We start from the raw sequence: 24,248 nt of genomic DNA, 5'->3' as shown, positions 1-24,248 counted from the left end.
TGCACCCACATCTACCACCTCACCTCCGTCCAAGGCTGCAATGGAGGCTTCCACATCCATAAAAGGTTCACCTGCACTTCCACACGTCATTTATTGTATCTTTTGCTAACGATGTGGTCTCCTCTAAACTGGGGAGATTGGATGTCTTCTCGCAGAGCACTTCAGAAAATATCTCCAGGACACCCGCAAGAATCAACCCCAGTGCGCCTTGACCAAACATTTCAACTCTCCCTCCCACTCTCCCGTGGACATGCAGGTCCTGGGCCTCCTCCATCGCCACTGCCTCACCACTCGATGCCTGGAGGAAGAAAGCCTCATCTTTCGCCATGCGACCCTTCAAAGTCATGGCATCAATTTGGACTTCACCAGTTTCCTCACTTCCCCTCCACTACCTTTCCCCAGTTCCCAACTTCCAGCTCAACACTGTCCTCCTGACCTGTCCCACTTATGCATCCTCATTCACACTTATCCGCTCCACCTTCTTCTCTGACATATTACGTTCACATGCCCTCCATCCCCTTACTGCGCTCTCAGCTACCTTCTCTAAAGACCCACCCCCTCCCATTTATCTCTCCATCCCATATGCTTCCAGTCTCATTCCTGATGAAGGGCTTTTGCCCGAAACGTTCATTTTTCTGCTCCTTAGATGCTGCCGGACATGCTGTGCTTCTCCAACAACACTCTAATCTTGTGGGGAATCAGTTGATTGAGAGGATTTTCGGATATTTTCTATTCTTGACCACAGGCTATGGATGATAGTAGAACTTTAGCAACCACCGGGTTACGGAACAGCTTAATGACTGAGCACAATTCTGGTCACCGCATAAATCAACATTTGTCTAAAATTTTAAGATTAAAGATGGAAGGCTGAAATATGCAATATTGCCCATCAAGACTGTTTCACCACACAGTGAGTTTATCACTGATTCTTTTCCAAGTCAGGGTGTTATGCGCCTTGGAGGGTAACTTGCAAATGGTGACGTTTCGTTGCATCTTCCAACATTGTCCTTATAGTCAGTACAGCTGTTGAGCTTTGAACGTTCTGTCAAAATGCCCAGATGACTTACTCCAGTGCATCTTGTAGTTGGTGCACTCTGCTGTTTTATGCCTTCGCGGTGAGGGGAATTAATATTGCAGGTATTGAAGAGGGTACAATCAAGTGACTGCATTGTCGTAAATGGTATCCAATTCCTTAAGTGTTATTGAAGTTACACCCATCTAAGCAAATGGAGAGAGTCGTGTTCCACGTCTCATTTGTGCGTTGCAAACAATGTAGGATTTATGGTGACACGAGTTGAGTTTATAATCAAACATGACTACCAAAGGACATGTTTTTGTTGTCAAACTGTTTATATAGTCAGTTCATATCCTTTTTTCCATAAATACTAGCTCTGTGGACAATTACATGGGGTAGTTTGGTTACATTAATGCCATTAAATGTCAGTGGGATATGATTAGATTCTCATTTGTCAGGGTTATCATTACTGTATTCCATCCTTGTGTGGAGCGATCTGATTCCAGTCGATGTCTGTTCAAGTTCCATTTCCCATTTGTACTTGAAATTTCAATCGTTCCTTCACATAAATATCTCTACTTGCCTTGATGATATGTAAGGACGCTGCAGGGGACAGCAGACATTTGCGAGGATGTTGTCAATATTGGATAAACTGGACCTTCGTGGAATGATTGGTTAGGCTGGTATTATTCTCCTTGAAACAAAGGAGGCGGAGGGGAGCACTATTATCACATTTATAAACGTTCAATATTCATGGGATCTTAACAGGATTGTTACGGGCAGGTAGTTTGCCCTCTGGTATGAGGAGAGCACCAGAGGACATGAAGTCAGAATTAGTTATTGCCAATTTAATTCAGAAATGAGGAGTAATTTCTTTGCTCAGGGGCCAGTGATTCTGTGGATCACTTTCCAGAAACGTTTGTTTAGGCTGAGTTATTGTGTAGTTTCAAAATGTGCCAGACAGATATTTAACCAGAAAGACGATGAAGCACTGTCGAGGCAATGCAGGAGAATGGAGTTGAGGATTATCAGATCAGCTATGAGTTCGTTGAATGGTGGAGCAGATTCGATGGGCTGAATGGCCGACTTCCAATCCTACATCATTTAGTCGAACGTATTATTCTATTGATAAGTTTGGAATTCTGAGGGGATGGGATGAAATGACAGAAAAGGCTTCTCAAACTTATCAGTAAGATCAGTAACAAGGCTGATAAACCCATGAACAAGAAATGTGTTGTGGCCTGGAAACAACAAATGGCACTGGGCACACCGCAGATGGATATGTGTAGAAGTTGTGATTGCTAAAGAAAATTGGTGGACCTAATGCTGTTGGCAACTTGGTGATCACGCTCGATGATGGATCGCAGTGTGATTCACACGGCGATAGTTTGTGAAAGATTGAAAGGTTTGTTTCATTGGAGAAGCTTTCTGCGGTTCCAATTCCAATTGACTGAATGAAATACTAATCAGACCTTTGTGTGGAGTGTTACATCAAAATACTTATTCACAATCCCACTGGATAAACTATTGCTCTCGATATCTCCTTATTTGTTTCTCTTTCATTCGATGTATATTCATATAAAGTCAAGACGGAATGAAGGGATGAAACAAAAGTTGCACTCCTTTTCATTATCCCAATTTAACTTACAACAGAATCAAATTGGTTTGTTGCGACTTTGATGTGGTATCGCAAATCTCCGGTGCAATGAAGTGCAAGAGCAAGATTCTCCATCTAATGTATACTAAAGATGCCAGTCACAAAGGAAAACCACAGCTGCGTTTAATAAAAGTAACAACCAGAGTAGGATTTGAACCCACGTGTGAACCATGAATTACCAACCCGTCGCCATAACCTCGGGGCCATTTCCTCACATAACAAAGGAGCTCACATGTGACCCTGTCAAGATTACATATGGTGCTAATAGGGGATGAGAAATTCCTTGAGCGGAATCGAATCCACACCATTATGTTTCTGCTTTCAGCGGAATGATAATATCAGCAAAAACCAAGGAATTGACACCATCCTTAGAAGGAATAGCTGTCCTTGATTCATTCCGAGTCGGAACTCTCTGAGAATGAACCAGCAAACAAGAAATTCCCATCACATTCACACGCATATTTACTCTTGACTCATAATTTCTTCAGACAGTTTCTCCTTCACGTGAGGAAGTATATATGGAGAGAGAAGTGAAGGTGATGGTTTAGCTCGATGGCTTTTCTCATATGGCTGAACCTGAACTGGGTAAATTTCCCGGAAATGCAGTTTTGTTCGCTTCATTTTATTAATTTTGCTGCAACCTCACTCTGCTCATTGCAATGATCGGAAGTGAATTGGATTTATATCATTGGAATGTTTAATATTGTATTCAATTTTGATCCGAATTTATTTCAGCTTAAAGAAAATACTGATGAGAAAAACTGAAAGTTTAACTACAAAGAAAAATCCAGTTTTGATGCTCAGTTACTTTGGCAGATTTCAGTGGGTATCTAATGAACCCAACATCATGGCGATTGTCCTCACATCTTTAAGGCATGACATTAAAGCAGAAAATCGACCTCCAAGCACGTGTCACTTCCTATTCATTATGGAATATATTTCCTTGACAATCTATAAAATCTGCTCAGTTCCATTTATAATGTTTAATGTGGAATATTAATGTAAATCTTTCAAAATACTGCAATTTTTGCTGACTGTTATTCGGCTGCATACGTTTCTGATACTTCTTTACATTTCAATTCATCCAAATTAGACATTGTTTCCTCGCACCTTCCATCCCCCACACCCCACTTTTACACTTTTACCCAGCCACAGACTGTCTCTCTCTCCTGGTGAAACTCACTGCTTGTGTGTCTCTAAATGCGCCTTTCCAAATATGTTGGAAACGGATTCTCTGAGTGACAGAAATTCTGCTCCCATCATTTCTTTTCCCTACATCAATGGTTTTCAATACCTGACGTTCAGAAATTTAGTAACTTGAAAGAGTGCATTTACCACCTATTTCCTCCCCCCAAACCTCACATACTCTGGAAAACTTCCATTCGGTTTTCCTTGGTTCAGTTCCAACACACAAATTTTCCAACACACAAATAAATAAAATCCCATCCCCACAAAACGCCGTCAGCATCGTCTCTAATGTCTTAGCCGTCCAGTAAACGCTGGCAGTGTCCTCTCTGGTAGAATCACAGATTCCTTACGAGGCAGAAAGTACAATTCACCCAATCGAGTCTATAGGGTCACTCTGAAGAGCATCACAACCAGACATATCCCCCCACTCTATCCAGAATACAGGGTTAATGGTAGGGTTCTTAGTCAGGTGGAGGAACAGAGGGATCTTGGGGTCTATGTACATAGATCTTTGAAGGTTGCCACTCAGGTGGATAGAGTTTGTAAGAAGGCCTACGGAGTATTATCGTTCATTAGCAGAGGGATTGAATTCAAGAGTCGTGAAGTGATGTTGCAGCTGTACAGGACTTTGGTTAGGCCACAGTTGGAGTACTGTGTGCAGTTCTGGTCGCCTCACTTTAGGAAAGATGTGGAAGCTTTGGAGAGGGTGCAGAGAAGATTTACCAGAACGGCGAAGGATGAGGGGTGACTTGATAGAGGTTTATAAGATGATCAGAGGAATAGATAGAGTAGACAGTCAGAAACTTTTTCTCCTGGTACAACAGAGTGTTACAAGGGGACATAAATTTAAGGTGAAGGGTGGAAGGTATAGGGGAGATGTCAGGGGTGGGTTCTTTACCCAGAGAGTGGTGGGGGCATGGAATGCGCTGCCCGTGGGAGTGGTAGAGTCGGAATTATTGGCGACCTTTAAGCGGCATTTGGATAGGTACATGGATGGGTACTTAATCTAGGTTAGAAGTTCGGCACAACATCGTGGGCCGAAGGGCCTGTTCTGTGCTGTATTGTTCTATGTTCTATGTTCTATGTTCTATCCCATATATTTCACCTGAAGAAGAACAGCCCTCTGGCTTGTGATTTCAAATAAAGCTACTGGAATAAAACATTGCATCGTGTGACTGCTCACATTATCCCCGCATTACCCATGCCTAATTCACTTAACTTAGTGATTTCACTCCCTAGACATGACAGGGCAATTTAACATGGTCAATCCACCTCAACTGCAGATCTAAAATCAGTGCGAGCCACTCAGGAATTATATCGTAACAGTGAGCACCATCTGCATAATGTTTAATAGCTTTATACACTGGTAACTCAGCCGAGTGAAAGCAAGCTGCGCCCATCAACCATAATTCAATGCATCCAAACGCGATTCTGCGCTGTACAACCTCATTCGTGCTGCAGGAAATGTTTCTGCACTCATATATGAAATGATTACCCTGTTTTCTTCCGAAGGTTCCTGCTTTAAGCAAACATTTAAATCAGAAACAAATCGATAAAATTGTTTTCATTCCAACACAGATACAATGTGCAGTTTGCAGAAGTCACGTGTTAGCACTTTCACTGACACTCTCTCTCCAGGAGTTGCAGTCCTTACCCACGCTGATTCAGACAACACTGTCCTTCCTGTGACATATCCAATCGAGAATGGAAGGCCAGGCATTAATGACCTTCACTGGAGAACAGAGCGACAGGTTTAAAAACTTTACGATGCCCCTAGCGGAGAATTGAGCCCTGTGACAGGCGGATACACTATCCACGATACTGCCGAGGACAACAACGTCGAAGGAGACCCTTCAGCCTGTTGTGGCCGCACTTGTCCAACACAACTGCTTAACGACCCGAATCAAGTTTTCCATCATTCAGCCCATAGCCTTATATGTCATGGCATCACAAATTCTCATCTGATTTTTTTTGCAGGTGTAAAGGGTTTCCGCCTCTCTGACGCTTTGCGCACATCAACTCAAACCTTTCTGCCTTTTCCCGACATCTCTTGGCCCGGTATTTGATCCCTCCATCAACAGGAAACGCTTCTTTCAATCTATCCGATCCGTATCCCTGATTGTTTTGTACATCTCAGTCATGTCTTCCCCAATCTCCGCTGCTCGGCGACAAACAACCCCAGTCTGTCCTCATAACTGAAACTATTCAGCCAGACAATACCCCAGTGAATCTCTTCTGCACTGTCCCCAGTGCGATCACATCCGTGCGATAATGTGAATTGTAGAACTGCACACAGTACTTGACCAAGAGACAAATAAACTTCTTTTATTTTGCTACTGTATGAGGGCATCGCTAGCTCGGCAGCATATTTTACTATCTCTAAGTATACAGCGGGCACTGAGTCTCAACTATATTGCAGTGAGTCTGGAGTCATATGGAGGCCCGAGCAGATAAGAATGACTGTTTCATTCTTTAAAGGACGACAGTTAAACTGATGGTTTTATTTTTTTTTTCAACAACAGACCATGGATTTATGGGATTTATTAGATTCATAATTCCAGATATTTACTGAATCCCAATTCTACCACCTAGCATGGTCGGAGTCAAACCCGAGTCCCTGGTGTCTGAATTAAAAGTCCAGTGGTAAGAGCGCTCGGCCATTGCAGAAAACCGGTCAAACTGATCTTTTCCAATGGAGTTGCTTTTCCCCGATACTGTCCTGTGTCATTTTCCTGAGCTTGACCCTCCAATGATCTTTTGTCCGTCTCAGTAACAGTTGCTACATGACTATTGATCTCACAACAGCGGTAACCAAATGGATCAACTGGTCTGCAGGTTTCGATTGTGGGGTTGGTGCACGTTCACCCAGCAAAAGTAACCACAGCAGCACAGACTGAATGGTATCAATGTGAGAGTCAGTGTTAGATTCTGCAGTGCCTTGATGAAATAGGAAATGACTCCACAAAAGAGCAGCGCTCGGAAAGCTAGTGCTTCAATTAAACATGCAAGACTATAACTTGGTGTTGTGCGATTATTGTCTTTGTACACCATAGTCCAACACTGGCATGCCCAAATTAATGAAATGGTGGTGTTGGACGGAAAGTCGGGTTAATGATCGTAGGAGGGAAGAAATCTCTGAGAACGGGTGGATTTAAATGCTGACATATGAAACACCGAGTTATGAGCGAGCAGAATTTGAAGGAAAAAGATCATTGCCTTGGACAAAATTACCATGTTAAAACAACTTATACCTTTATGTGCTTCACAAAAACTGGGGCGCATTGAGAAACTACTGCCGTGACTCGGATTAGAGCCGAGGTTTCTGCAGTCACAACGCAGAGTACTAACCACTATACGATCGCGGCCTCCCATATAGCAGCACACTACCAGGCCGCTATAAGTACAGTAACATAGACAATATTAGGCAGAGTACTGAACACAATATCAGTGCTTAGCGAACAGTGACAGATATGTGGGAACTCAGAATGGGCTGACCGTTTAACATCGGTGCCCGCAGAGGCTGTGGTGATTCAATCATTAGTATGCTGAAAGCTCAGATAAATAGATTTCTCCAAAACATCAAAGACTCCGGGGACAGTGCAGGTTTTGTTGAAATGTATGCTCCAATAGCAATGCAGTTTAACATCGGCTCCTTCACCAGTTTTCCCCCACAAGGCAGCAACCACTGCTACCACAGAGTCCCAGTTCCCAGCCCCAGAATCAGAGGAATTGACTGGCGCAGTCACAAAGATCCAACTGGAAATCGGGATGGGAATGAGGTCGCAGAGATACTCGATGGGTCCAGTGACACAACCGGAGAATGCACGGTACGTCTATGACGGTTTAGAGACGTAAGCAGTTCCGTGGTTGCGAGTGCTCCCGGTCAAAGGCGGGGCAGAAGCGAAATTTGTTCCCGTTTATAATGACATAGCAATCTACAGAGCATCTTGCTGAGACGGCTGACTGCCAAAACTGGAGCGAGCGCGGCTGGTTTGAAGTTTGATTTTGCTTCACTATCACCCACTTCCCTGGAATGAATTGTTTTCACCATTTTTATTTCCAATTGTTTAATATCTCCCTGCAGTCTGCGGCTTTCTTCCTCATGGTTAATTGCATGACTAACTTGTATGATCTGCACACTGCTGAATAACGATCATTACAAGTAAATATGAATCATTGATCTATATGAGAAAGCAGTGGGACACACAGCAGGCATGATGCGTAGGTTTGCAGGCGACATCAGAATTGTAGACAGTGAGGAAGATTATCTAAGTTTCAAAAGGATATTAATTCAATGAGTCGTTGGACTGAAAAATGTAACATGGAGTTCAATCTGGATAACTGGAAGGTATTGCATTTTGGTACAACAACAAGAGTAGGGCTTTGTGTAGTGTTGGAGAACACGGAAGCTCGGGATGCAGGTACATAATTCTTTGTAGTTTGCATCATCTACAGACAAGGTGGTCAAAGGTATTTAACATACTTCCCTTCATTGTTCAGTCCTTTGTGTATAGTAGTCGGGACGTTATGTTGAAGGTTTGCAGGACATTGATGAGGCCTCTTCTGGAATATTATGTCCAGTTCTATTAGCCCAGTTGCAGGAATGATATTATTCAGCTGGAGCAGGTTCAGAAAAGGTATACACACATGATGCCGTGTGTGGAAGGTTTGTGTTATAATGAAAGGCTAGATAGGCTGAGACTATTTTCAGATTCCCGATCGGGGTGCTGGAAAACCACAACAGGTAAGGCAGTATGCGAGGAGCAGGGGAATCATTTTTTCGTGCAAGTGTCGTTCATCAGGCTCTTCCCTGAAACGTCGATTCTCCTGCTCCTCAGATGTTGCCTGACCTGCTGTGATTTCCCAGCACAACACGATCGACTCTGATCCCTCATCTACAGTTCTCACTTTCTCCTAGTTGAGACTGGTTTCACTCGAGGTTAGGGGTTTGAGCGGCGACCTGACAGAAATTTATGAATTCTTGAGAGGCAAGTTAGAGTTAACGATAGCTTGCTTTTCCCAGGAGGGGGATTTTAAGACGAGAGGGCATATGTTTAAGATGAAGAGAGAGAGAGAGATAATAAAAAAAGACATGTGAGGCTTTTTTTTAGAGAATGTGTTTTACGTGTGCAATTAACTTGCTGAGGAAGTGATGGATGAGGGTACGTTTGCAACAATTTAAAGAACAATTCGATCCAAACATGAATGGGAAAGTGGGACTTTTAAAATAAATTATGCATGCCTAGTACATCAGTTATTTCCCAGAGGACAGTTAAGAGTCAACCACAATATTATCCATCTGGAGTATCCTGTGGGACAGAGCAGAGGAATATGGCAGTTTGCTTTCTGAACTGGCATGAGTGAATCAGATGGGAGTTTCCACACAATTGAGACTCTTCAATTCCAGGTGCTTATTGAATTCAAACTCCACTATCTGTCATGCCAGGACCTGAACCTTTTGTCCCCAAAATATCACTTGGGTTTTTGGATCAACAACACAGAAGTAAAACTACAAGGGCATTATAACGACTCAGCGGGTACAGCAGGAGGCAGATGGGAGTAGATTAGTTTGGCAGTATGTTCAGCATGGATTGGTTGGACTGAGGGGGCTGTTTTCATGCTGTATGACTCTACGATTGACGCTATGGAACAAATAGCTGGTTGGGATGAACAGCAGCATTGACGGCATAACCGAACACCTGATGGGAAATGTAATCCTGCTGGAGTCTCGGAGGTTGTTTTGCTCAGTGACCCCTTCCCAAACATGGGGCTGGTGAACGGCTTGTCCCCAGTGTTACTGATTAAATGAGTTTCCATTTCTGTGGTTAATTGAATCTCTTCCTGCAGTTCCCACATTGCCCTGCTTTCTCTGTGGTATCGGCGTCCTTTTTTCAACCCAGGGTGAACGATCCTTTCAAATTGTGTACACACATATACAAATCCTGTTTTCCATGTTGTTAATGTGTTTTCATTCTTCCTCATTCACCCACAGGGTGTGTGTATCACTGGTCAGGAGAACATTTATTCTTCGCCCATTGTTCGTTGCTGACTGGCTACGCCACACACCCGGGTGCGATCCCAGCTTCGGGTCTCTGTCGGCACAGAATGGGCAGTCTGCACATTCTCTGTGTGTTAGCGTTTTTATTTCTCCCTCTGACCAAAGATGTACCAGTTACAGGGATAAACAATGGGAAATGCAGGTTTATGGGATAGGGAATACCGTGGGGTCTGGTGGGATGCGCTTCGGATGGACCGTCAGGACTGGAAGGGCCGACTACCCTGCTTCCCCAAACGATGGGGATTCTTGAATTAAAGGTCAGCTCATGTTTTTCTGGCCCTGGAGTCTCTCGTAGGCAGGACTGGGGAAGATTCTGCATAAGGGACATGAATGAATGCGATTGTAGGAAATTAAAGTTATTATCTCTGTTTCTGAGGTCAGGCTTGCATTCCAGGTTTTACTCGTCGAACTTAACCATCACCTTTTCCGTGTCCCAGCCCCCAAGGACAACCAGTTCAAAATACCACCCAACACCACCTTCTCCAGGTTGAAGTCTTGACTGTGTGGAAGAAACTGATTCTGAGCTGATGCAAGCAAATGCAGCTGCCACCGCCAGTGTCGGAAACACAGATCCAAACAGCAAAATCATCTGTTAAACCCACCAATGCAAAGTTAACGGCTCAACACGCTCCAATTGTGCCACTCAGCTGTCTTAGCAAGATGCACTATAAATCGCTATGAGAGTATAAACGGGGACAGCTATTCCCTTGATCAGGAGCATGAGGAATTTCTTGCGCCTCTATACCATCATAGAAGGACCGCACTGTCACCTATTGCATCACTGGAACCAGAGAGTAACATCGTGCACTCATCCCATTCCCATTCCCGGTTGGATCTGGGAGGCTGTGCCGCAGTTTCTCTGAATCCAAGGCTGTGAACTGGGATTATGTGTGATTATCTGCAACACTGGTTATGGCCTTGAGGAAGCTGGTGAAGTCGCCGATGTTAAGCTAAAATGCTGCTGAAGCAAACATTTCAACAATATCCTGTACTGTCCCCCGAGTCTTTGATATTTTGGCGAAATCTATCAATCTCAGTTTTCAACATTCTCATTCAAGGATCTCCACAGCCTCTGAAGACATCGAATTTGAAGATTCATTTCATTCTCAGTTCCCACATGCCTGTCATTGTTCGCTGAGTACTGATATTGTACATTTGCTGTTTTTCCGATCATTTCCTCTGCTAGTATACGTATTGCTGCTTGCAAGCATCCTGTTCTGTGTTTACTGTGATCGTGGTTGTCGGTACTTTGCATTGTGACCACAGCAACCTCGATTTGAAACCAAATCACGGCACTAAGTTTTCTCTCCGTTGTCCTTTTTGTGACACATGGTTTCATATATCAGGATTCAAACACACTCGTTGTCGGAGATTTCTCTCCTTCCCACGATCATTAAACCTCCTTTCCGTCCCTCCTCCCATTTCTCTGAGGCAATGCACAATCTATCACTCCCTTTCACATTCATAACGTTCTGTCTGTGCTGCGGTCACTTTTGCTGGGTGAACGTGCCCCAATCCCACCATCGGGACCTCCAAACGAGTCGATCTATTTGAATACCGTGGTTGTGAAATCAATCCCCATGTAGCAGCTTTTACTGACATAGGACAGAGACAATTGGAATACACTGCCTGCATTTTTCAGAGCGGCAGAAACCCTTAGGAACCTGAACAAACATTCAGATTTGAACTTGTGATGCCAAGACATATAAGCCTGTGGGATAAACGTTGTGAAATGGGATTCAGTTCATTAGGCAGTTGTTTTTGACAAGTGTGGCCACAATTGGTTGAAGGGCCTCCTTTGACACTTTTGTTCTCGGTAGTATAGTGGTTAGTGTCCCCGCCTGTCACAGGGCTCAATTCTCCACTGGGGACAATGTAAATATTTTAAAACAGTCGCTCCATTCCCAAGTGCGGGTATTGATACTTGCCCTTCCATTCTCGATGGGGCATGTCACAGGAAGGCCAGTGCTGCCTGAATCAAGTGGGGAATAAGAGCAGCTCTCAGGGAGGCAGTGTGTCAATGAAAGCGCAAACACGTGACTTCTGAAAACTGCACCTTGTTACTGTTTCGGCAGACTTGTTCCGAATTGAAGTGTTTTTTGGAAGCAGGAAAGTGAGGGGGAAACAGCGTAAAGGCATTCAAATATGAGTGCAGAAAGATTTCCCGCAGCACGAATCAGATTGTTAAACACAGAGTAGCGTTTCGATACATTGAATTTGGATTGATGAGGCTGCGTTACCAGGGTATAACCAATTATAAATGATTCAGGTTTTGCTCACTATGATGTAACATTGGCTCAGTCATTCGCATTGCTGTTCGGTCTGAGGGTTATGTTGATTGGCCAAGTTAAATTGTCCTCTCGTGTCCACGGATTGAATTAAGTAAAATAAGTTAATTAGCCATGGGTAACGCGGGGACAATGTCAGAAGTCACAGGACGCAAGGTTATAGCCCAACAGCTTTATTTGAAATCATAATGGGGAGGGTTGCCCCTTCTTCTGGTGAAATATAAGGGAATGGAGAGGAGAGATAGGTCTTGGTGAGATGCTCGTCAGAGTGTCAACACCGGCTCGATTGACTGAAAGGCTCTTTCTGCACTGTAGGATTCTGTGAATCTATCGGAGAGGATAATGACGGTGTTTACTGGGGTGTAAAACCATTAGAAGCGATGCTGACAAGGTATACTGAGGATGAGATTTTATTCACTTGTTGTCTTCGAAAATTTAGAACAGTTATCCCTGAACCAAGAAAGACTTAATTGGGGTTTATCAGGTTATGAAATGTTTGGACAGAGTAAATATGTGGAAATTTCCCACTTTCAAGTAAGTAAACATCGAGATGCTAGACATTCAAAGCCTTTGAAAAAAACCTTTGAAGGACAAAGAAATGATGAGAGCAGAATCGCTGTCACTCCGAGAATCTGTTTTTCAAAATATTTGGAAAGGCACATTTGGTGACATACAAGGAATAAATTTCACAAGGAGAGAGACAGCGTGTGGCTCGGTAAGCGTGTAGGGGTGGGGTGTAGTCGGTCGGAAGTTGCGGGGAAACAATGTCTAAGTGGGTTGACTTTAAATGTAAAGACATTTCGTGAACGCGTGCAGCTGAATAAGATTCGGTTCCAAAAAGTCTGGATTTTGAAAGATTTGGCATAATATTCTACCTGAAGCATTGTAAATGGAACTAAGTGGATTTTTCTCATTGTGAAGGGATGATATTACATAATGAATAAGAAGTGACCAGTTGCTTGGAGATCGACTTCCGGCTTTAATCATATGCGTTAAAGATGTGAGGACAAACACCATGATGTTTGGTCCATTTTATACTCTGTGAAATCTGCCAAAGCAACGAGCAACAAAACTGGTGGGTTTTCTTTTGCATTTTAACACTCTAATTTTCTAAGCAATACTTTTATTAAACTGAAATAAAGTCGGAGCAAATTTGAATACAACATTAATCGTTACAATGAGATAAATCTAATTCACTTCTGATTATTACAATGAACATTGTGAGGTTGCAGCAAAATTAAAATGAAACGAACAAAACAGCGTTTCTTGCGATTTAATCCAATTCAGGTTCAGCCATATCAGAAAGGCCATTGAGCCACAACATCGCCTTTATTTCCCTCTCCATGGCTGCTTCACGTGAGAGAGAAAGTGACTGAAGACATTATGAGTCAAATGTAGGTATGAATATGACGGAAAATTCTTGTTCTCTGTTTCATTCTGACACAGTTCTGATGAGGTCACATGCCACCGCTCTACAAGAGTAGATTACTTTACAGTGTGGAAACAGACCAGTCGGCCCAACAAGTCCACACCGACCCGCCGAAGCGCAACCCACCCATACATTTGCCCCTTACGTAACACTACGGGCAGTATAGCATGGCCAATTCACCTAACCTGCACATTTTTGGACTGTGGGAGGAAACCCACGCAGACACGGGGAGAACGTGCAAACTCCACACAGAGTCGCCTGAGCGGGAACTGAACCGGGTCTCTGGCGCTGTGAGGCAGCAGTGCTAACCACCATGCCACCCACATTTCTCATCCTTTACTTTCACCACATGTGGCCTGATGAGGTCACAAGTCACCCCTCTAAAAATGTGCTGCGAAGACTGGGCGACTATGTTGGTGGGTTATTATACCGCTGTGCTCCACATTCACGAGTTCGAGTCACACTCTGGTTGCTAACTTCACAAACCGCTCCAGCAGTTTTTCTTTGCACCTCACACTATGGTATACACTGGGTCGAGGATCTTGTTCTTGCCCTTCACTGGACGGGAGATTCACGAATAATCGACACCACATTAAAGTCGTAATGAAGTGTGAGAGCAGTCATTCTATTCAATGGTAGATAAACTTGGTGTTATGAGAAGGAACGCATTTTTCTTTCCGCCCCTCATTCCATCTTGTCTTTCTATGAATTTGCATCGAAAGAATGAGAAACAAATAACAATAGATCGGGAGTACAGGTTTTTCCAGTGGGGTTGCACATGAGTATCTTAACCGAACACCTCACACAATGATCTGATCAGTAATTCAAACAGTCACTCGGAATTGGAACCGCAGAAAACTTCTCCAATGAAACGAACCTTTCATTCTTTCACAAATTTCTGCTGTGTGTGAATCATACAACGATCCATCATCCAGCGTAATCAATGACTTGCCAATTGTATAAAGTCTACCAACTTTCTTCAGCATTCACAGCTTCAGTAATCAGCCACCTCTGCTGTGTCCAGTGTCATTTGTTATCCCCAGGTCACAGCACATTTCGTCTTCCTGAGTTTATGAGCCTTTTTCCAAATCTGAATGATCTGTTTAATAAACCTTTTCTATCACTTCATCACATCCCCCCACAATTCTGAACTTATGAATAAAATAAGGCGTTAGATCAAATGTTAAACAAGTGGGAGTTTGCCATTCAGCCAATGGAGTCTGCCTCACCATTCAACGAACTCATGGTTGATCTGATAATCTTTAACTCCTTTCTGCTCACTTACCTCGACAAAATTTCATCATCTGTCTGATTAACTATCTGGCACAGTTTGAAAACACCCAACAACACTGATGGCAGAGATTGTCTGGCCCCTGAGCAAAGAGATGACTCCTCATTTCTGAATTAAATGGGCAATATCTAATTCTGAGATTATGTCCTCTGGTGTTCTCCTCACAGCATGGGGCAAACCATCTGCTCGTATCTACCCTGTCAAGATTCCACGAAGAGTGAACGTGTATAATTGGTGTTATATGAATATAGAGCACCCCTCCATCTCCTTTGTTTCGAGGAGAATAATCCCAGCCTAACCAATCATTCCATCAATGTCCATTTTATGCAGAGTTAGCAACATCCTCGTAAATCTCTGCTGTCCCCTGCAGCATACTTACATATTATTAAGACAGGTGGAGAAATGTCGGTGATGAAATGGGTTGAAATTTCAGGCGCAGATGGGATTTGGAACTTGAAATCAGAAAGCGATTGGAATCGGATTGATCCACAGAATGACCAAATACAGCAATGATAACTCTGACAAATGAGAATCTAATCATATTCGATTGACATTCAATTGCTTCATTGTAACTGAATTCCTCCGTGTAATCGTCCTGACAGCTAGTATTTAGGAGAAATGGAACCTGATCGCGCATAAAAGAAATTGACGACAAAAACATGTCCGTCGGTCGACTTTGTTTGATTATTAACTCAACCCTTGTCTCCGTGAAGCCGACATCGTCCGCAATGCACAACTAAGATGTTGAATAGAACTCTCTCCATTTGCCTAGGCGGGTGCCGCTGAAATACCACTGAAGGAACTGGACACCCTCCACGACAGTACAGTCACTTAACTGTACATTGTTCAACGCCTGAATATTTATTCCCTTAACTGCTGAGGCACAATTGCAGCAGAGTGCGCCACCTAGAATATTCACTGAAGTAAGTCATCCAGGCTTTGTTGACAGAACCTTCAAAGCTCAAAGACTGTACCGACTAAAACGACAAGGTAGAAGATGCACTGAAACGTCACCATTTATGAATTACCCCCCAAGGCTCATACCAGCATGACTTGGAGAGGAAACAGTGGTAAATTCATTGAGTGGTGAAGCGGTCTTGATGGGCAAAGTGTTATACTCGAGCCCTCCACCTTTTATTTTACAATTTTGAAAAATGTTGATTATCGCATTGACCAGACTTGTGCTCATTCCTTCAGTTGTTTCCGAAACTGGCGTTTGCTAAAGATCGAATATCATTCTCAGACTGTGGTCAACAAAGAGCCTCTCGTACAACTGATCTCTCTGTCCAACAATCTTCAGAGATCTGTGAATATATACTCCAAAATCTCTTTGTTCCTGTACACCACTCAGAATTCTCACTGCTATTGTCTCAACTCCCCAAATTCATTACCATTTATTTGTTTGAATTCAATTCCATTCGCCGCTTTTCCTTTCCACCTGATTGACACATCAATGCAGTCCCTGATATTATTCATCACAGTCAACTACATGACTAATTGCTGAATCGTCTGTAAACTTCTAAACATGACTCCTCCAACTAAGTTTGAATTATTGATCTACATCAGGAAACAGTGGTACTCCACTGGAAAAAGGCATTCAAGCATGGTTCATTGCTGGATAGGATGAACACCTGCAATAACAAAGAATCGGACCCTTGCTATCATTTGTAAACCTGATGGCATCTCTGCAGGTTGGTCTCCTGACTGATTCCTTCTCACATAGGGGAGTGGTGAATGACCTACCCACACTGTGACTGAACAATTGATTTCACAATTCAGCGGGTAATTGAATCCCTTCCTACAGACCCCGTCCCCATGGACCTGACTTCATGGAGGCGTGGGTATCCTTGTGTCTATTTAGTTTGGATAATCAGCTGAATTTGAGACCATGCTGAGAGGATTCCCAATTTTTCCCGTCATCCACGCATCTTTTTTTTATCCTTCCTTATTCTCCCACGGAGTGTGGCCATCATAGTCTGAACAACATTTGTTGTTCATCCTTAAATCTCCTTGAACTGAGTAAGAGGGAATTTATGGGTGAACCGTACTATTGTTGGTCTGCAGTTATATGTTGTCAGATCTCATTAAGGACAGCAGATTTCCCTTTTGAAGGGACATGGATAAATGGGTTTTCAGCAAAGTAAAACTTTTTGTCACTCTTCCTCTGAGCGGGGTTATATTCCAGATTTTATTCATCGAATAACTGCCATGCTCCAGTCTCCAAGGGTTGCTCGCCCAAATATCCCCATTACAGTTGCAGATGACACGAAGATTGGTGAAGCAGCAGACAGCAAAGGGGACTGTCAAAGAATGAAGGAGAATATAGATAGGGCAGTTGAGCAGAGAAGTGGCAGATGGAGTTGAATCCAGGCAAATGTGAGATGATGCATTTTGGGAAGTCTAATTCTAGAGCCAAGTATACGGTAAATGGAAGAGCCTTGGGGACAATTGCTGAGCAGAGAGATGTTGGAGTTCAGCTTCTTTGTACCCTGAAGGTGGCTGCACAGGTGGATCGAGTGGACAAGAAGGCAGATGGCATGCTTTCATCGGACCAGGCATTGAGTGTAAGAGCTGGAAGGTCATGCTAAAATTGGACAAGATTTTGGTTCAACCGCATTTAGAATGCTGTGTACAGGTCTGGTTGCCAAATTACCAAAACGATGTGGACGTTCAGGAGAATGTGCAGAGAAAGGTTATGAGGATGTTGCCAAGTATGGAAGATGATAGCTCTGAAGAGAGATTGAGTAGGCTCCGTTGGTTTTCATTAAAAAAAAACGAGACTGAGGGGGACCTGATTGACGTCTACAAAATCATGAAGGGTATAGCCAGGGTGGATAGAGATAAGCTTTTTTCCCAAGATGAGGAATTCAATAATGAGAGGTCACGTGTTCAAGGTGAAAGTTGAAAAGTTTAAGAGAGATAGTCATTGGAAGCATTTTACACCGAGGGTGATAGGTGCCTGGAATGTGTTGCCAGCAGAGGTATTAGACGCAGGCACGGTAGATTCATTTCAGGTGTGCCTGGACAGATGCATGTGTAGGAAGAGTGCAGAGGGATACAGATGCTTTGGAATTGGGTGATAGGTTTAGACAATGGATTTGGATCAGCTCAGGCTTCGACGTCCTAAGGGCGTGTTCCTGGGCTGTAAATTTTCTCTGTTCTTTGTTTTTCTTTGTTCACTACTCTGTCAACTTCATGCTACATTGCTGCAGCTCAGAGAATTATATTGTCAATTCTAATTATCACAGAGGGAATGAGAATATGACATGTGGCTGTGTTGGAATGAAAGTGATGTACGCTGGTCTGAAGTGTTTACTGGGAGCAAGAGGCTGATGTGGAGACGATGTGATCAAAAACAGCTCTTACTGTCAAAGTAACAAAATAGCGCATTGTTAAGGAAAATTTCAGAGAATGCTTTCAATTGATCGACTCTCGCTGAAGGCTCCAGCACGCTTCAGCTGAGCCAATCTGTAGTGCTGGTGTTGTATCCTCATACAACAATTATGCTGTTCGTCCCCGCCTTTGACCAGGAGCACTCCCAGCTTTGGCATTTCTTGCGCCTCTGTGCCGTCATAGAAGAACCATGTGCTCACCTTCAAGCCAATCAATCCATTACGATACCGTGGTTGTGAGATCAATTCTCATGTAGCAGCTTTTACCACATGCACCAGAGATTATTAGAACATCAGGCTGTGGAAAAGGACACAGGGCAGCACTAAGGAAAAGAAAATGTATTCGAAAATACTTCTGTCTGTGCACTTCTACATCATTTATTTCACTTGCTCATTTAGCTCTATCTAGTCTATTGTGTGCAGTTCTGCAATTCGCATGGATAGCATGGATATGATAGCACTGGAAATGATGCAGGAGAGATTTACCAGGATATTGTCTGGGTAGAAGAGTTTCAGTTATGAAGAGAAATTGGACAGACTGGAGGCGTTTTTCTTAGTGTCGAAGAGATTGAGAGGAAACATGATTGAAATGTATAAAATAATCAGGAAAATGGATGGTGTACACTGAAATCAATGTTTCTCTTTGATGGTGAGATCGATCACGGGGGAGGGGCAGGGTGGCATAGATTTAAGGATAGAAGAGGAAATATTTGAGTGAATGTGCAGACAAATGTTTTGAAACAGCGGTTGGTTGAAATCTGGAACTCAGTGCATGCAAAGGTTGCAGAGGCAGAAATCCTCAGAACTTTCATAAGTTTTCAGATATGAATTTGTGATGCCAAAACATACAAGGCTATAGGCCAACTAATAGAAAAAAGGTGTTCGGATAGTTGAGCGAATGTTAATTTTCAGTATTAACAAATAGGCTTCTTTTTGCATAAAATTCCTGGGTAGTACCACCGCCTGTCACTGCGTGAGGTCGGGTTCAATTCGCTTCCAGGACAGGCGCTTGCATATTGGGAGGGCTCAGTGGGTAGAACTGCGCCTTTCAGCCCCAGAAACCCGCCTTCAATTCATAACTTATTTGACTGACTGTGTGGAATTTGCACACTCCTCTCTCTCTCTCCCGTGTGAGTTTCCTCTGGCTGCTCCGATTCCTTCCCACAGTGCAAAGGTGTGCAATTCAGGTCAATGGCAAACAAAATCTGAATGGACTGTAAGTGCTGTAAATAAAAGACAAAATTCAGAATTGCAGCTCGGGGAAAACAGAATGACCATTTCGGGTCAACAGACACTTCCTCGGAACTGATTTTAATTCGCAATGTTAACCCTGATTTCTCTCCACTGATGCTGCCTGATTTCGCTGAGCTTTTGGAGTAATTTCTATTTTTGTAGGTGGATCATAAATGCGGGTTTCGAAAGATAGAGTGGGGGAGTATGAATCTCTTCCACGGCACAGAGCAGACTCAACTGGCCAAATGGTTTCTGTCCGCACTGTGTCGAATTCCATTAACTCTGAATCTATAAGTTTTTGTCCTTCTTTTAGTCTTTGGTTTTCACATCTCCCCTGTCATGTGAATTGCAGAGCAGGACAATCGACGTTTCGGGCATAAGCCACCACCAAACCTTTACCACCTGACGCCTGGAAGATGAACGCCTCATATTCTGCCTTGGGACCCTGCAACCACACGGGATAAATGTGGATTTCAGTGGCTTCCTCATTTCCCCTCCACTCACATTATCACAGTCTGAAACATCCAACTCAGCACCACACTCCGGACCTATTCATCTCTCCCCCTCTGACTTATCACCTTCTCCCCGCCTCCATCCACCATTTGCTTTCCCAGCGACCTTGCACCCAACCCAAACCCCCTCCCAATTATCTCTCAGTCCCCACCCACAAGCCTCATTCCTGATGCAAGATTTATGCCAGAAACATCGAATCTCCCGCTCCATGGATGCTGCCTGACCTGCTGTACTTTTCCAGCACGACACTATCGTCATGGCGAAGATAGACGAGCTCAGCTCATGCTCTTTATCTGGGAGCGGAGAAGGCTGAGTGAGGAAGTGATTAAGGTGCACATTAAGGGGATCGGTATGTGTGATAGGAATGAACTTCTTCTGGGAAGAGTTAACAACAAGGGATCTCTATTAAACGCACGGGAGAGGACTTTCAGATATAGGAAGAACGTTTTCACTCTGAGAGTGTTGTATAATTGGAACTCACCGTTTGAACGTGTGGTAAAGCTATGAGTCATCAAAATAATTCAGGAGTATTGAGCCGAATACTTGAGAAGCGAGAGCACACATGGATAAGGACCAGGTACTGGAAAGTGGGGTGAAGATAAACAGATGTCTGATGAAAGATCCCAACACTACACAGAAAATACAGAGCATGAAAGCATGGGAAGGTTAAAGGCATGGAAACTACTGGCAATCTGTTACAAGGGGTCTGCGGAATGCTACATTCATCAAATGATCAGTGGGGCAGGATGGGGCCGCTGTGGCAGGATGGGATAAGAATAGTGGAGTGCTCCTACACCAATTAGCAGAGTCAGACTGAGGCTGAGATAATAACAATGAGTAAAGTCAGCCTCGCCTACTAAATATCATCATGGCAGTTTGGGAAACATCGTGACAGTACATACTTAGGACATGATTTTAAATAATTAATTGATAGTAGAGTCAGCCTGCTTGAGACACTTGTAGCAGGATATGACATTAAATATCTAATTAGTTGTTAATAGAGTCAGCTTGGGACAGGAAAACATTGTGATAGATGGGGTAGCTAAATATCTAATCATGACAGGTTAGTCGGGGATGGAGGTTCATTGAGCACAGGTAGCAGTAGAATAATTAATAGTGGCAGTAGAATAATATTAAGTAGAATTAGGAAAAACCATAGTGGCAGAAGTAGAACGATAATGAGAATTAGCACCATTGGTTTATTGTATAGCTGTAGTGAGGTAATTCTGACGAACACAGTTGGCATTCTGATAAGCTAACAAGACATGATTAAACAAAAGGTATAAAGTGATGGAGTTTAATTCAGATACATGTGAGGTGTTCAATTTTGGGAAAGCAAATCTTAGCAGGACTTATAGGCTTAATGGTAAGACCCTAGGGTGTGTTGCTGAAAAAAGAGACCTTGGAGTGGAGGTTCATAGCTCCTTGAAAGTGGAGTCGCAGGTAGATAGGATAGTGAAGACGGCATCTGGTCTGCTTTCCTTTTTTGGTCAGAGTGTTGAGTGCAGGAGTTGGGAGGTCATGTTGCGGCTGTACAGGACATTGGTTAGGCCACTGTTGCAATATTGCGTGCAATTTTGGTGTCCTTCTGATCGGAAAGATGTTGTGAAACTTGTAAGGGTTCAGAAAGGTTTACACGGATGTTGTCAGGGCTGGAGAATTTGAGCTATAAGGAGAAGCTGAACAGGCTGGGACTGTTTTCCCTGGAGCTTTGGAAGCTGAGGGGTGAACTTATAGAGGTTTACAAAATTATGAGGGTCATGGAAAGGATAAATAGACAAAATATTTTCCCTGGGGTCGGGGAGTCCAGAAATAGAGGGCATAGGTTTAGTGTGAGAGGGGTAAGATATGAAAGAAACCTAAGGGGCAACTTTTTCACACAGAGGGTGGTACGTGAATGGAATGAGCTGCCAGAGGATGTGGTGGAGGCTCGTACAATTGCAACATTTGAGAGGCATGTCGATAGGAAGGGTTTGGAGGGATGTGGGCCGGGTGCTTGCAGGTGGGACTAGACTGTGTTGGGATATCTGGTCGGCATGGACAAGTTGGACAGCGGTGTCTGTTTCCATGCTGCACATCTCAATGAATCTATGACTCTATGCCATGGATCTTGAGGTCCGGGCGAGTCAAAAATTTACTTTCTGAAAGTCACTGTTTTTGTTTGCAAATAAAAGATCTACTCCTTGAAAAATTCTCCGCATCACCTGGTGATAGTCGACATTTTCTCTACGACAACCGCAACTTTGGGCGCAGTAAAATTGTTGCGAGTGCAGCTCTGTGGCGCAATGAAAAGCGTGTTAGATTTCTACAAATTTGGTAACTTTGCAATTCAATGTTTGTGGGTTTGAACCGCACTAGAATTGGAGTTTAGTTCAGTTTTCAGCTGAATCATTGAGTGTTGTGCTGATTCATCGCCAATTCCTGTCGTCTGGAGTTCTCATCCCTGCTACTGACCAGAGGAAATTCCTTACCTTCTTGGTTGTGAGTTTTTACGGACTCATATCGTTTGAAACGTGATCAGACCAGAATCAGATGCTCACCCGCAAAACCTGCAACTTTCGTGCAGAAACCCACTGTGCAACGCGTTCTTTGATGTCGGAATGGTGAAGATTATTGATGAATGCAATATGTTTCATGTTACCTGTATGAACAGAAATTTTCATTTGTTTAACTGTCTTTATCCCATTGTAGGACAGATTATTGTGGATGAGCTGGGCAAAGACATTAACGTGTTTGGTCAGCCATGATCATATAAAACGGCGGGGAGACATTGAGAGAATTAATCCCACGCTATTGGTCTCACTTTTCTCACAAACCAGTTCATCAGCGAACTGAGCGAACTGAGCGAACCGACTTCCATTCTATGCAGAGCTAAATCAAACAGCTCAGTGCATTTGCATTATTTAATATTAAATGTAGAATGTGCTGCTGCACCTTCCAACTCCACCAGGTCTTCTTACACTTAACATTTTCAGTTGCAGGTGTTATGCAATTTCTTTCCTATGAATGTTACCCACTTCCAGAGTTTTTTCCCTTTTACCTCACCATCCAGACAGCCCAGAATCACTGTCGCTGTTTAATTCACTCCTTGTGTGCCTGCTCGCGCTTTTTCAATATTCTGGAATCAGCTCCTAGAATGAATCAATTTCTAAAAATTCATCTCCGAATTCAATAACTCTCAGAATAAAAAATGCCTAATCCGCATTTATTTATCGTGCCCCGCTGGGTTTGAAGTTCTAACGTCTATTTTCCACTCACCTAAACGAGGGAATTTCCCTCGTATTTACTCTTAACATCTTCACATCAGCTGGATAACCTCTCTTCGGACACAACTAAGTCTTTCCTGATTTCTCCCGCATTATTCCTTACCTATGCCATCATCCCATTAAACCGCTTCTTTTCGTTTCTCGTGGCTTTACCTCCCAGGAAACCTCATTTCCATCGTTTCTAACGACATGGTGTCATGGCCGTGTCATTCCTAACGTCTTTATAGTCCAGTAAACATTGCCTGTGTCTTTCATCATGTCTTTATATCCCTGTAAATTTCAACCTGAGAAAGTTTGCTGGATCTAATTCAAAGCATGAAAACTCACCACGAAGTTACGCAATGTTATTACCGATACAGGAGGTGGACGCAATTTCACTTACAGCTGAATCGATTGGCTGTAACAGAATCAACTCAAATCCCAGTCACATACATGACTGTTGTTCTTATAGTTATTTATTCTCTACGTGTGCTAGAATAACACAGTGAGGGTTCAATTACTATTGCCAGACATACATAAGGGGGCGTATGAAATGCTGAAGCTTTGAGTCCAGAGCAGTTTTTATTGACATAGACCATTCACTGTTAGAATCTCAGTCTTGGGAATTAGACAGAAATTTGAGCAGGGAAGTTTTCCACATGACGTAACACCAAATTGTGTGGTTAGTTAATTGGTTGCCTCCTTTGTGTGTTTTGCCTCATTGTGAATTTTGAAGTTGTCCCCTCTATCTTTGTGGGTGGCACGGTGGCACAGTGGTTAGCACTGCTGCCTCACAGCGCCAGAGACCCGGGTTCAATTCCCGCCTCAGGCGACTGACTGTGTGGAGTTTGCACGTTCTCCCCGTGTCTGCGTGGGTTTCCTCCGGGTGCTCCGGTTTCCTCCCACAGTCCAAAGATGTGCAGGTTAGGTGAATTGGCC

The sequence above is a fragment of the Chiloscyllium plagiosum genome, unplaced genomic scaffold (genome assembly GCF_037043375.1).
Source record: "Chiloscyllium plagiosum isolate Xiang-an unplaced genomic scaffold, Cpla_swu_hap1 HiC_scaffold_51, whole genome shotgun sequence".
Taxonomy (NCBI): domain Eukaryota; kingdom Metazoa; phylum Chordata; class Chondrichthyes; order Orectolobiformes; family Hemiscylliidae; genus Chiloscyllium; species Chiloscyllium plagiosum.
This window is presented reverse-complemented; position numbering follows the sequence as displayed.